The 11434-nt window shown below is 48.2% G+C and overlaps 2 long non-coding RNA genes across 2 annotated transcripts; one reads left to right on the forward strand and one right to left on the reverse strand.

Annotated features, from left to right (window-relative positions):
• Nucleotides 1-1076: 1076 nt before the first annotated feature.
• On the reverse strand, nucleotides 1077-2692 carry LOC110353485 (uncharacterized). The gene is made up of 2 exons (XR_002404017.4): nucleotides 2058-2692; nucleotides 1077-1636 (listed from the first exon to the last, which is right to left on the reverse strand). It is a non-coding gene; the product is annotated as an uncharacterized lncRNA (long non-coding RNA).
• Nucleotides 2693-2702: 10 nt separating this feature from the next.
• Nucleotides 2703-4831, forward strand: LOC110353484 (uncharacterized). The gene is made up of 2 exons (XR_002404016.4): nucleotides 2703-3122; nucleotides 4199-4831. It is a non-coding gene; the product is annotated as an uncharacterized lncRNA (long non-coding RNA).
• The last annotated feature ends 6603 nt before the right edge of the window (nucleotides 4832-11434 follow it).

Below are 11434 nucleotides of genomic sequence, written 5' to 3' on the forward strand. Positions count from 1 at the left end.
TTCTGGCATCTGTTTTGACTGAGGAAAAGTTGAAAGCTGTCTTTTGGCTTTACACCTCCTCTAGAGAAAGCCACAGGGCTGCAAGTTAAACGCAGGTTAGGAGCGTGTATCAATTTAAAGGTTGTGTGCTTACCTAGCCAGAAAGCAGTAGACAAATTTCTTGGTTTTAATTTTATTGGGCACAGAATAGGCTTTCCTCTATATAGAACAATGGACTTAGTAAAGCATTCCCTACCCTGTTGCTGGTACTTGAGCCTTCTTGCACTCTATTAAAAAAAAAAAAAAAAAAAAAAAAAAAAAAGCTAAAGTTTACCTTTTCTAAAGTAGAAGTATAGGTATCTACATCCCATTTTTGCATCCCTCCCAGTAATGGACTCAGAAAATGAAGTAAAGCATCTCCCTTGTGAGACTCTTCTTGTAAGAAACACCCAAATCCGGCAAAGTTTGTAGAACATCATGTTTGTCATATTTTAAGTAAAACTTGACATGTTACAAAAGAGCCTCAAAGAAGGAAGGAATTTCCGTGCTGATGTTTTACATTTCATTCTACTTGCTTGAATAGCGTTACACAGACACAACTTCATCTTCACTCCCAGTTCAGAATGAAAATGTCAGAACAAGGCTGTGCTGATGTACAGCAAGGGTAAGTCAGGTGCCAATATGCATATGGGATCCATGTGTTACCTATTTAAACCTCTTTGAAGACTAAAAAACTGTGCTGCTCTGGGGGAGCTATGAACAGTGAAGAGGGACTGGAGGTCTTTATCCCAGCCAGACTAAAAACTGGGTGCAGGCACACGTACAGGGGTGCAGGGGAGAGGCAGCATCACTCCCTGTCCCTTTTGCCAGGGGGGTGCAACAAAGCCAGAAGGGGAAAGTGTTACAAGAAGAGATCAACCTGTTCGTTTTAGCCTCTTTGTTAAGAGCAAAATGGTGATTTGACGCTGTACGATTCACTTGTGGGGAACAAACTTCCTGTGGCAGAGAGCAGGTAGGAAAGCATTTAACAACAGCCTAAGCTTTCCAGTGGGAGAACAACCAGCCATGCAACTTGCCCAGAGACGTGGAGTATCCTCCTTAGTACATTTACTTTACACCCAGGTGAGATGTCTTTGACTTTGATGGGATAAAAGGAGGATGGATGCCTTTCATGTTCTATTGAGATGCTGCAAGCCTGTACCCAAAACCTCAGGTCAGAGTCACTGTCGATTTTGGCATCCAAAGTAGCTACAGTTACGGTGCTCACAGTGCGGTACTTTATCTTCCCAATCTAGATGCCTCCTGGTTACAGTGCTAATTAGCATTACTCATATAAAATGGGAAGCCCTTAGACTTTCCATGAAGTTATTAGTGCCAGGATTTTATAGATAACATTAGCCTCCATGGAGTTTACCCAAGGTAATTTATGTTCTATTTGCAAGCAGAGGAAAACTCCTAGTTGTTTGACATCATAAAACAGTAAAACCAGGAGATTTATTGTGGGGACAGAGGGAACAGGGCCCTTGAGCTGCTTTGTTTATCATAAAAAGTCGGGTTAATCAGATGTGCACATGTGCCTCCCATATTTTCTGGTTCAGTTTTCCTCCCTGTGCTGCTTCTTGACAGGCTTCGCAAAATGTGAAAAGGCGTGGGAGACCTGGCAAAAAAAAAAAAAAAAAAAAAAAAAAAGTGGATTCTACAGTATGAAGATTATATTTGTAAATCTAGAGAGTATGTGTCTACCTCCTGAGCTACCATTAGTAGAGAAAGGACATGTAACTGAGCTGTAACTTCTCTCAGCAAAGGGCAACATAGGAAATCCCTGCAGCTGTGCCTCTCCTGGTGTGCTGCTGAAGGTGCAGCACCAGCACCTCAGGAATGCTCATCCCCAAGGATACAGCTCAAGGCAAAAAGAGACACAGTGAGGAAACCTGAGTGTCCAGGCCGTATTAGTTAGCTTTGTAAAAGACAATCCCTCTTCCAGAGGAGCTTTGCTCATTGTTGTCCTGAGACCATCGTGGTTGCAGCAGCCCTGCCTCTTCTTTAGGGGCTTTTTGAGGTCTTGATGTGAGTAATACCTGGGCATTTTGGGGGGTTGCAGGAAAAAGCTGCTGCCTTGAAGGTGCTGTGGCCAGCAGAAAGAAGGTGTTTTCCCCAAACTGTGCAGGCCAGGTCTGCATTTGGATCAGCTCAGCAGATGTTGCTGGTGCCTTTCTCTGCCCAGGTGCCTCATTATCTGTCAGTCATAGGTTTGGGGTTAAACAAGCCAGATCCAGAGACTGGAAGAAGAAGAAACAATCCAGATAATCAGATTGGCAGGGACCAATGTGGAGCTTCTCCTCTGCCTTAGCACAGGGTATTTTTTCCAACAAATTTCCTACTGCTACAGGCACTCTCAGGGTGATCTCCATTCTGCCTGCTATAACTACTCAGCTGTTGGTCATTTTTGGCTGGTCTTCAGTTTGCCATGGACACGTGGGGTGCTTCAAGTAGGTGCTCTCCAATGCTCCTGGCAGCAGCAGGTGAAGGCACCCAGGTTTCTTGCTGGCATTGGTCTGGGGTTAGGAAGAGAAGCAACCTCAGGACTGGGTTGGTCCTGTGGTGTTCAAGCAGGGTGAAATGGCTGCATGTGGTCAGGTATCCTCCGGAGTGGGGTGGATGGGGCAGCAGTGGGCAGTTCCTGGCCAGGCTGGGGGAAATGTGGTCACACAGCCAGGTGTCCTCGCTAAACACCTCCTCTAGAGGTTGCATTGGCAGTCAAGCTTTGGTTAAAGGGGAAGAAAAAAAAAAAAGAAGCAACTAGGTTACTGAAACTGCACCAAAACAACTGCCCGTCATCCTTCATGTGTTGAAGGCAAAAGAAGTCCCATGGAAATTAGGGATACTGAGGCAGAGGAAGAAGAAAAGCAGGTCAGGTGGTTTAGCACGTGTCTCCGTGGGTTGTGTGAGCAGTCCCAGCACCAAAACCAAGCAGCGAATTGGTGCTCCTTGTGCAGCTGTGGGTGGTTAAGCAGCAAAGCTCTCAGGGCCCCCTGACTGCCATAGGGAGTGCTCCCAGCTGCAGCGGGGAGAGAAGCTGGGGCAGGATGGGTTTGCTGGGGGGGCTTCTGCTGGTCCTGTGGTCCCAAGCAGCAGGCGATAATGTGAGTTAAATGGTGCACTTTTTGAGTTTTTCCTCTCTGAATGGGGTCCTAGGAAAGAGGAAGGTGTTTTTGGCAGTGTTTGGTGTAAGGGTTGCCTGGTCAGAAATGGGGAGGTGGGAGCTGGCTTCTGGGGCTCCCTGCAGGGTGGGGGTGCCTCTGGGCTGGGAGGGTGGCTGAGCTGTGGTGGGGTGTCCCCAGGCTGTAATAGCACTGCCACAGTAAGGGCCGCTGGCCCTGCAGGGCCTGAGGGTAGGGAAAGGGTTGTCCTGAGCTTGACTGAGACCAAATGGCTTTGGGGCGAAGTGCCTAAACTGTGAAACTTAAACTTGAGCATTGAACCAGGAGATGGGGGCTTACCTCATGGTGGCAGCGAGAGCAGGTGCCTGGCCCCCAGAGGTGGCAGGGCAGGTGTGTTCCTGCCACGGGTGCTGAGGTGTTGTGGGTGACACCAGCTTTTTCTGCTTGCTGCCTGCTGGGGATCTCATTAGCTGCTCCTTGGGACCCAGCCACAGGGATGGGCCCCTTTCTTTCCCCCCTTCTTCAGGCTCTGAATGACCCTGGAGTTTTCTTCCTTCTCTTTCCCTTAATGAGCTGTGCTGCATGGAGCTAAGTGGGGAACGTGCAGGCACGGATCTCTTGGCTGAAAGAGTCTAATTGCTAGAATAGGAATGAAATAGCCATTAGAGCGTTTGCTGCTAATTAATTATTGTTTGTGGCTGCTCAGAAGTGGAAGGGTACAATTGTGGTGTAACAGACTAAACAGTGCTCACAGAACTCCTGTTTATAGCTGGGGGACCTGAATGCTGATGATTACTGGTGGTGTGTTGTGCTGATATCCTAAGCTGAGGACCCCCCCCTGTTTTTTCACGTTTTTGGCAAAGTTTTGTGTTTCGCCACTTGCTTGTTTTAACTAGTCTAAAATGGCTGGTGTCTCCTTTACCAGTCAAACCGTGCATGGTAGGAAGTATCAAAGAACTAGTTAAGCAGTCTTGCAGGTTAATAATATCATTTTATATATATATAGTTACTAAATACAGGACATACCTTTTGTCTGGTTTCCTCACTTCTTAATTTAGAAAAGCTGGAAAGCTGGTGGGGAGAAGAGGAGAAATCCGCACGTAGAACCAGCGGACTGATGGCTGACAACAAGTGCTTGTGATTTACAACGGGGTAATTTTCCAGCTGCCATAGTTTGTGTTAGCACAAATGAGAATTGATGGCAGCTTGAGTTAACAGTCTGTGCGGAGAGGAACTGGCACGTGGTGGCTTTGATCTCCTCTGCCACAGGAGCAGCCTCTTCTCCAGCCACCCAGAAGGAGCTGGTGAGCTCTGGCCCTGCAGCTGCCTGGACAACGTGGGAAAGGTGCGCAAGTGTTGGAGCAATCCCTGGAAAGGACTGAGTGGAGCAGAGCCTAGGGTGGCTGGGAGAAAACTTCCTCTTGCTTTCCCTTCATTCCTCCACGTGCTCTTTCTTTCCAGCCCCAACGCTTTGCTCCTCTGCTATGCAGGTCACCCCAAACCCTGTCTGTGTTACGCCACTTCTGTATCGTGCCCTGCTCCACAAAGCACTGGTGGAACAGTGGAAGATGGTAAATATATGCCAAGATGTGATGTGTTGCCAAGCATCAGGATGATGTTGAGCCTATTGGACAAGGACCCAAATGGACTGCATGGTGGTTTGAAGCAGGATTAAAAAACAAAAGTCTGTGCCCCTCTTCTTTGCTAATTGCCAGGGGATATTTGGGGGACTCCACCTAGCCCTGTCTCTGTGAGGATACAGAGGCTAGGGCAGGAACACTGTCCCTGCGGAGCTGGAGTAAGGTGGATGCTGTGGTCATGGTGGTGCCCACCTGTGTGCATGGGGCTGCCTGGCAGCAATGGAGTGGTGATCAGTGGGGTACTAACATAGTGCATGGGGAGAGCAGCACCAAACGTGGGGCGGGCTGAGGCTGTGTATGGTTCCTAGGCTGGGCAGGAACAGTACAGTTACAAGTAAAGTACATTGTTTATAATGTAAATATTCTTTTTTTTTAAGGTTTTCCCCAAAGTTCTTCAGTAGTTCTTATTAGCAAATATGACACATACCAGTCTCCGAAAAGTGGCAGTGAGAGGAGCTAGTGGGAAGAGTACGTAAATATGAATTATTTAAAAAAACAAAAAACAAACAAAAAACTTTAGAAGTTTATTCTCTGGCTGTTTCTTGCCATGGTATCTGACTAACTATCATGTTACCAAAGGAGTGCACAAACCTGCAAGCCTTGCTGTTTGGAGTGTCTTGATAGGTCTGCTTTTTTTTATATTTTATGGAAATAGATACAACTTTGCTATTATCAGTCTGATTCTCTTTTGAATTTTGAATTACTTTTTTTTTTTAACTAATAGTCTGTTTTATGTAAACCTCTTAGAGATTAGGAGTTGATTTCAAAGATCATCCTCTATAAAGTCTCTTGATCATATTTTATGGTTCCTGTAACTCATGGGTGTAATCTCATATCCCTGGGATATTTATGACATGTTCGCCTAATTCCCCATGGTAGCTAATCTCACTTCTCTACCTTAAAAATATTAAAATATCTTTAAAGCAAGACTGGTAAAAAGGCAACTTTTACAGCCAATCTTCAGCTCCAATTGCTCCTGCTGAGGAAGTCATAATGATGAATTTGTGACATAATTTCTGCGGCAACATGCTGGGATTTCATAAATGGGGATGGTGATTATAGAGCAGGATCAGGTGAAGCAGGATTGTGATGGAAAAAGCCTTGATTCAAATGCAAATTGTTCAATAATGGCATAGGGGATACCAGAAATTACTGGCAATTTATTTTATTTGGGTTAAGCTCCTCATTCAGTCTTCTCCGGTCGGAAAGTCACTCTTTTAAGGAAACAAGCAAAAGAAATGGCTAGAAAACAAATCTCTCTCTCTTGAGAGAATGAAATTGTTCTAATTCACTAATAATTAATCTGTTAGTGTAATTGTCATTAATGTTTAGCATTTCTATGACTCATCCTATTGAAGACTCTCCAAGTGCTTCGCAGACCCTAATTGATTCCACCTTCCCTGGAGCAGGATCCCATAATCTACCCCAATTTCTGGAGACAGCGAGAAGCACGGGCTAGGCACAGAGGCTAAATGATTTTCCCAGGGTTGGACCGGGAGCTGGAGTTCAGGTCTACACTTCATAGACCAGCCTCTACCTAGCTGGGCTTCGGCAGCCGGACGGTGAATGCTGGCACCACGAGGTGATGTGATGCTGGTTGCAGCCTTGGAGCAAATCTGGCAGCGTTCTGCTGTCTGGCACGAGGAGAGAAAGCTGGTGCAGCTGCCACCAGCCTCATGGGCACGTGTCAGCAGTGTCACCAGCAGAACTGGCTGCTAGTTGGTTATTCTTTATGACATTAGAAGCAAGCTGGCTTGTTTGGGGTGGCTTTTTTTTTTTTTTTTTTTTTTTTTTTTTCCAAAATAGCTTGGAATTTAAACTGTTTAGCTAAGGATTAAACTAATTGCTTCTGCAAAATGCTGTTCCCACACCATCTAGTGCGCATCTGTTAAGTGGGGAGGGATAACTGAACCAGTTGCCAGATGGTCCCCTGGATTTGAGTGGCCAGGAGCCAAGGAGCTGCCAGTTGGCGGTTTGTGGGGTTCTAGCAAAGAAGTCACGCTACGTGCACATTCCCCTCGGTTACTCCTTTCTGCCTTAATGAAGATACTGTCTAATGCAATAAAGCAGCCATTAGCCTCCTCCCTGCCCTCCCCTCTCCCCAAAAGCAGCCAGTTTTTAAAGTCTGATCTGATCTGACTGGAGCAGGCTTTTCCAGGAGCTTGGGTTCTCTGCACGCTATGTGTGCAAATGCACTTTCTCAAGTACATGAGGTATTCAGCCTCGTGCCCACCAGCTGCCTTTCTGCACTGTAATAGAAAGTTGCTGTCACAATGCAACTGCTGTTTGAAAGTGCTTGCACCTTTATTGTTAACAAATCAGGAGGACTTCATTGTTTACCCTTGGTTAGTCAATGACACCTCCAAAGGACATTAGCATTTTTAAACTCCAGCCCAGGAGCTGCATGTAATGCTTTGTTCAAAAAACATGTCATATTTGCTGTGCTTGAAGGAAGACAGTCATGCACTGGTGGAAGGCAGTGTTATGTCAGCATCTGAAAGGCTGCCTGTAGTAGGTGAACCCCAGCACCCTTGTTTAAAATTCAGAGCCTCTTTCCTGGGGCTGGACCACTGCTTGGGAACCTCAAAGGTGACAACCAGACAATGTGTTTTTTGTGGGACTGCTGCTGGGGCCAGCCATGGTATCCAAAATCTACCCAGGACTTGGGTTTTGTTTGGTTTCTGACAATGCAGAGCTAGACCAGAATGGAGATTGCATGTGATGGGTGCTGGAGTCACTTCCAGGTGTAGGGCTGCTGGCTCCCCAGGAACGCTGGTGCCTGGCTCTTGCTGCTCCCTGGGATGTGGAGTGGTGATGGCCAGCTTGAGCTGTGTTTCCACTCAGTCTTTGTGCTGGCAAGGCTTCCTCTTGTCTAGGAGTCACAGGAATCCAAAGCTGCATGCTGGGATAGGGAGGGACAGAGCTGGGAGCAGACATTTTCTTTTTGGCGGAGTGTTTACTGAGAAATACAAGGTTTATGTGATTTATGTTGAAGTCCACAGTATAAATACTCTGCTGGATTCTCCGTGGTGTGATATGCTGTTACTTTCCTACCTGGGTTGAAGTTGGCGTGCAGTAATGTGCACAAATCTGCCTGGATGAAATACTTGTCAGTAAAAATAATTAATAAAAGCAGTGGGTGTATTTGGGAGGTGACTGTAATCAAATCCAACAGCTCTGGAAAACCAGAGCCTGGAATTTAAGAAGCATTTGGGCAGTGCACTTAGTCACATGGTCTAAAATTTTGGGTAGACCTGTGTGGTGCCAGGAGTTGGACTCAATGATCTTAAGGGTCCCTTCCAACTCGGGATATCCTATGCTTCTGTGATCTAGAGCCTGCAGTGGTCCATAGGGAAGTTCCTACTGAAGTGGGTGGATTTTATAGGTGGGAAGTCCCTCCCTCTGGGGGGCCTGTCTGTGCTGCCCTGCAAGGGGAAGGGGCATGGGCTCTGCCCACAGCTGCCACAATGGGTATGGGGCAGAAAGCACTCAACTTGAGGCAAGTTAGCTAAAAAGGGGCTTTGTTCTTTGAGGAGGTCTGGTGTGGTGCATTACAGAATGTTTTCCCCTCTTACACCAGTAATGTGTCACTGCCTGGCTGGGTGACCCTGCTGGAGTGGGGGCTGCAGGGCACGGGGCTGCAGAGCTCTCCTTGGGGACAGCCACACAGAGGGAACGTGCAGCAGACTGAGTTACAGGCTTTGAGGAGAATTTACAGCTTCAACATTAAAAAGCACTTTGGCAGCAGAAAGTTTGGTTTTTGGTTTGCTGTCAAGAAAGCGGTGGAAATGGACAAGTTCCAACCAAAACCACTTGCTGGTGGGGAAGTCAGCAACAGTTCCCTCTCTTTCCATCTCTAAGTGAGAGAGAATCACAGCATTTCCAAAGCCTTCTCTGCCTAGGACAGACCCAACCATTTGGCTCTGTTGCTAAGCACCCCATTTAACTCCTTCATCGACTGGGAGATAAATTCCTTTTTCCTTAAAGAAGGGGTGTGTGTGTGTGCCCCCAGTGTTGGGCTCACAGCTTACAAACCTACCCAGGGCTGCTGAGAAACTCCTGGTGTGGCAAAGGAGTGGTTGTCTCCTGATGTGGTCTGTGCTAATGGCGAGAGGTTCTTTGGGCTGAGGTCCTGCCCTGGGGAGCTGCCCTGGGCATGAGGAAGTAAAAGAGCCCCTTGCTCTGTGCCTGGGGAGGGATTTTGCCAAGTCAGACCCAGCCTTCAGGAGAGGCAATGCCTGTGTGGATGCTCACCTGGGATGCAGCGTCACTTGGAGAATGTTTATGCTGCTCCCAGCACAAGCAGGGCCAGCACTGAGAGGTGTCTTGCATAGGCAAGAGAAGTAGCTCTGGCCCCTGAAAGCTTTCTTCCAGTCTCTCTAGGCTTGCCATGGAGCACTGGGGTGTGTGGCAAGCCCTGACAGTGCCTCTCACTCAGTGGCTTCCCTGGGCAGGAGCTGCATGGGGTTGAGAATAGCACAGGGCTATATACGGAGATGTTTGTGCTGCGGTTAAAACCCACGTCCTTTTGTTCCTCCAGAGGAGGAACGGGATGTTCCCTGCCAAAGCACCGTCCTCTGGAAGAATGATGCCTGCTGGCACTGCTGCCCTGTCAGAACAGCCCCCGGAGTTGTGGGGCACCTATGCCTTTTCCCACTAAAGCTGGAGCAAAGGGGAAAGTCTTCTATGAAAAACATGCCTGAACGTGTGGGGTTTGGGTAGGGATGTGGGCAAGAGCAGGGGAGGCAGTAGAGGTGTGTGTGGAGGATCTCTAACCGCTTTTCATTCTCACCTGGGGGATGTTCCTGCTTCCTCATCTGCCCCAGCCCCACAAGTGCCATGGAGCTGGCTTATGGATGCAGCCGGTGCTGTGCTGTTCTGGGTGTGACCCTGGACCTCCTGGCAGCTCAGGGCTTGTGCAGGCAATGATGCAGACTGGGGGTGAGGAAACAAATGCCGTGAAAAAGAGGCACTTCTATTGCCGGCAGCGGCTGTTGGGGACATTGTGAATGCTTTGGCACCCTTTTTGCCTGTACTGTCAGTGTATTTTGGGGTGGGGGGTTCCCACAGGAGGGGTAAGCAGCAGAGAGGATAGCAACAGGGGAGGGGCTGGGACCCTCCTGCAGGGAGGGGATGGTTCCAGCTGAGCGTTTCAGACCTCCCAACAAAGAAGGGCGTTGTGTGGGGGAAGATGATTGGGTTATTCTTTTCCTCTGGTAGCTGTGAGTCTCTGGTGGAGGGTTGGAGCTGGCCTGTGGCAGGAGCTGCTGGACCACATCCATTGCTGTGTGGTGGCTCTCTTGGCATCCTTCCTGCCTCACCCTACGCTGCCCTCTTCTTGTGCCTGCTCAGTTTCTCCTGCTCCTGCCTGCAGCTCACACGTGCGACACTGGGCGAGGACAAAATGTGCGTGTGGTGCTGGCAGAAGGAGAAGGTGAATGGAGATTTGAGCTCAGAAAGGAGTTTGGTCTGCTGTGCGCTTGTAGGGATGCAGATAAGGTCTTGGCTGAACTTTCTGAGGAATATAAAGTAGAAAATAGCATGCTGACTGTCAAGAGCTCTGTGCTGCTGCTTGGATGTTCAAAGGGCAGGGCCCAGGGGGTGCCCTAGAAAGAATATTGGATATATCACCAAGTCAATGCACGTGGGCGTGCAAACTCCATTGGTGCAGTCATGCTCTGACCTGCAGGTCCCTGGGAAGGGAGCTGGTGCACCTCTGTCCTTGGGAGGCACTTCTGAGAAATACAGGATGAAAAGTGAAACATGCCTTTATGGTTGTTTTTAAGGATGAATCAAAGAGATAAAGGCAAACTGAGATACTGAGAAGGTGCACATATGGAAGAAGCTCCTTTATTGAAATTACAGGCACACAAATCCAGAAAAGCCTCATGGGTTGGGTCTAAGAAGCTTACCAAAATCAGCACCTAATCAGTGTGATCCCTCCTTGCCCGGGCTACAGGGTAACTGACCTTCAGAAACTCAGGCCTGGGATGAGCATGGCAATCCCTGGCAGCACGCGAGGGGCCCCACTCTGCAGGGATGTGACCTGGGGCAGAAGAGTGAAGGAAATGGTCAAGGGCAAGTGCAAAGCCCAGCCCCTCAGAATCCCAGCTTCCTGAGACAAAGCTGAGCTGTGATGCTCACAAAAGTTTCTTCAGAAGTGATTGATGGTGAAATGTTAGCTTTGGTGTCTGTACCCATCCATTGCATTTTCACCAGGTACAGGGGCTAAGGTTTGCCATAGCACTTCTGCAGGGATCTTCTGTGCAGAATGTGAAAGCCCCATGCAGCTTGGAAATGCCAGCCTGGCTTTTGCAAGCCATCCTGCTGTGCAGAGCTGCATCACTGTCATGCATCCAAGCCATTAACATGCAAGGAAATTTGGGAGATCATCACTCAGAACTCCACATCTTCCACGTAATGGTCTTGATTCCTCCCAGCTCATTTGGAATCTGTTTGGGGGTCAGATGAGAAATAGAGCAGGATCAGAGTTAGCCTGGGGGAAGCTCCCACTTACGTGCGTTTCTCTCTTTCCAAAAAGAAGACTCCAGCATATGCAAGCGTAGCAGAAAGTGGTCTGGGCAAAGAATGCGCCCTCAAAGCAATTCCAGTTCTGTCTTGGGGATGCGCCTTGCGTTTTGCATACACTGAACT

The sequence above is a fragment of the Anas platyrhynchos genome, chromosome 10, assembly GCF_047663525.1.
Source record: "Anas platyrhynchos isolate ZD024472 breed Pekin duck chromosome 10, IASCAAS_PekinDuck_T2T, whole genome shotgun sequence".
Lineage (NCBI taxonomy): Eukaryota > Metazoa > Chordata > Aves > Anseriformes > Anatidae > Anas > Anas platyrhynchos.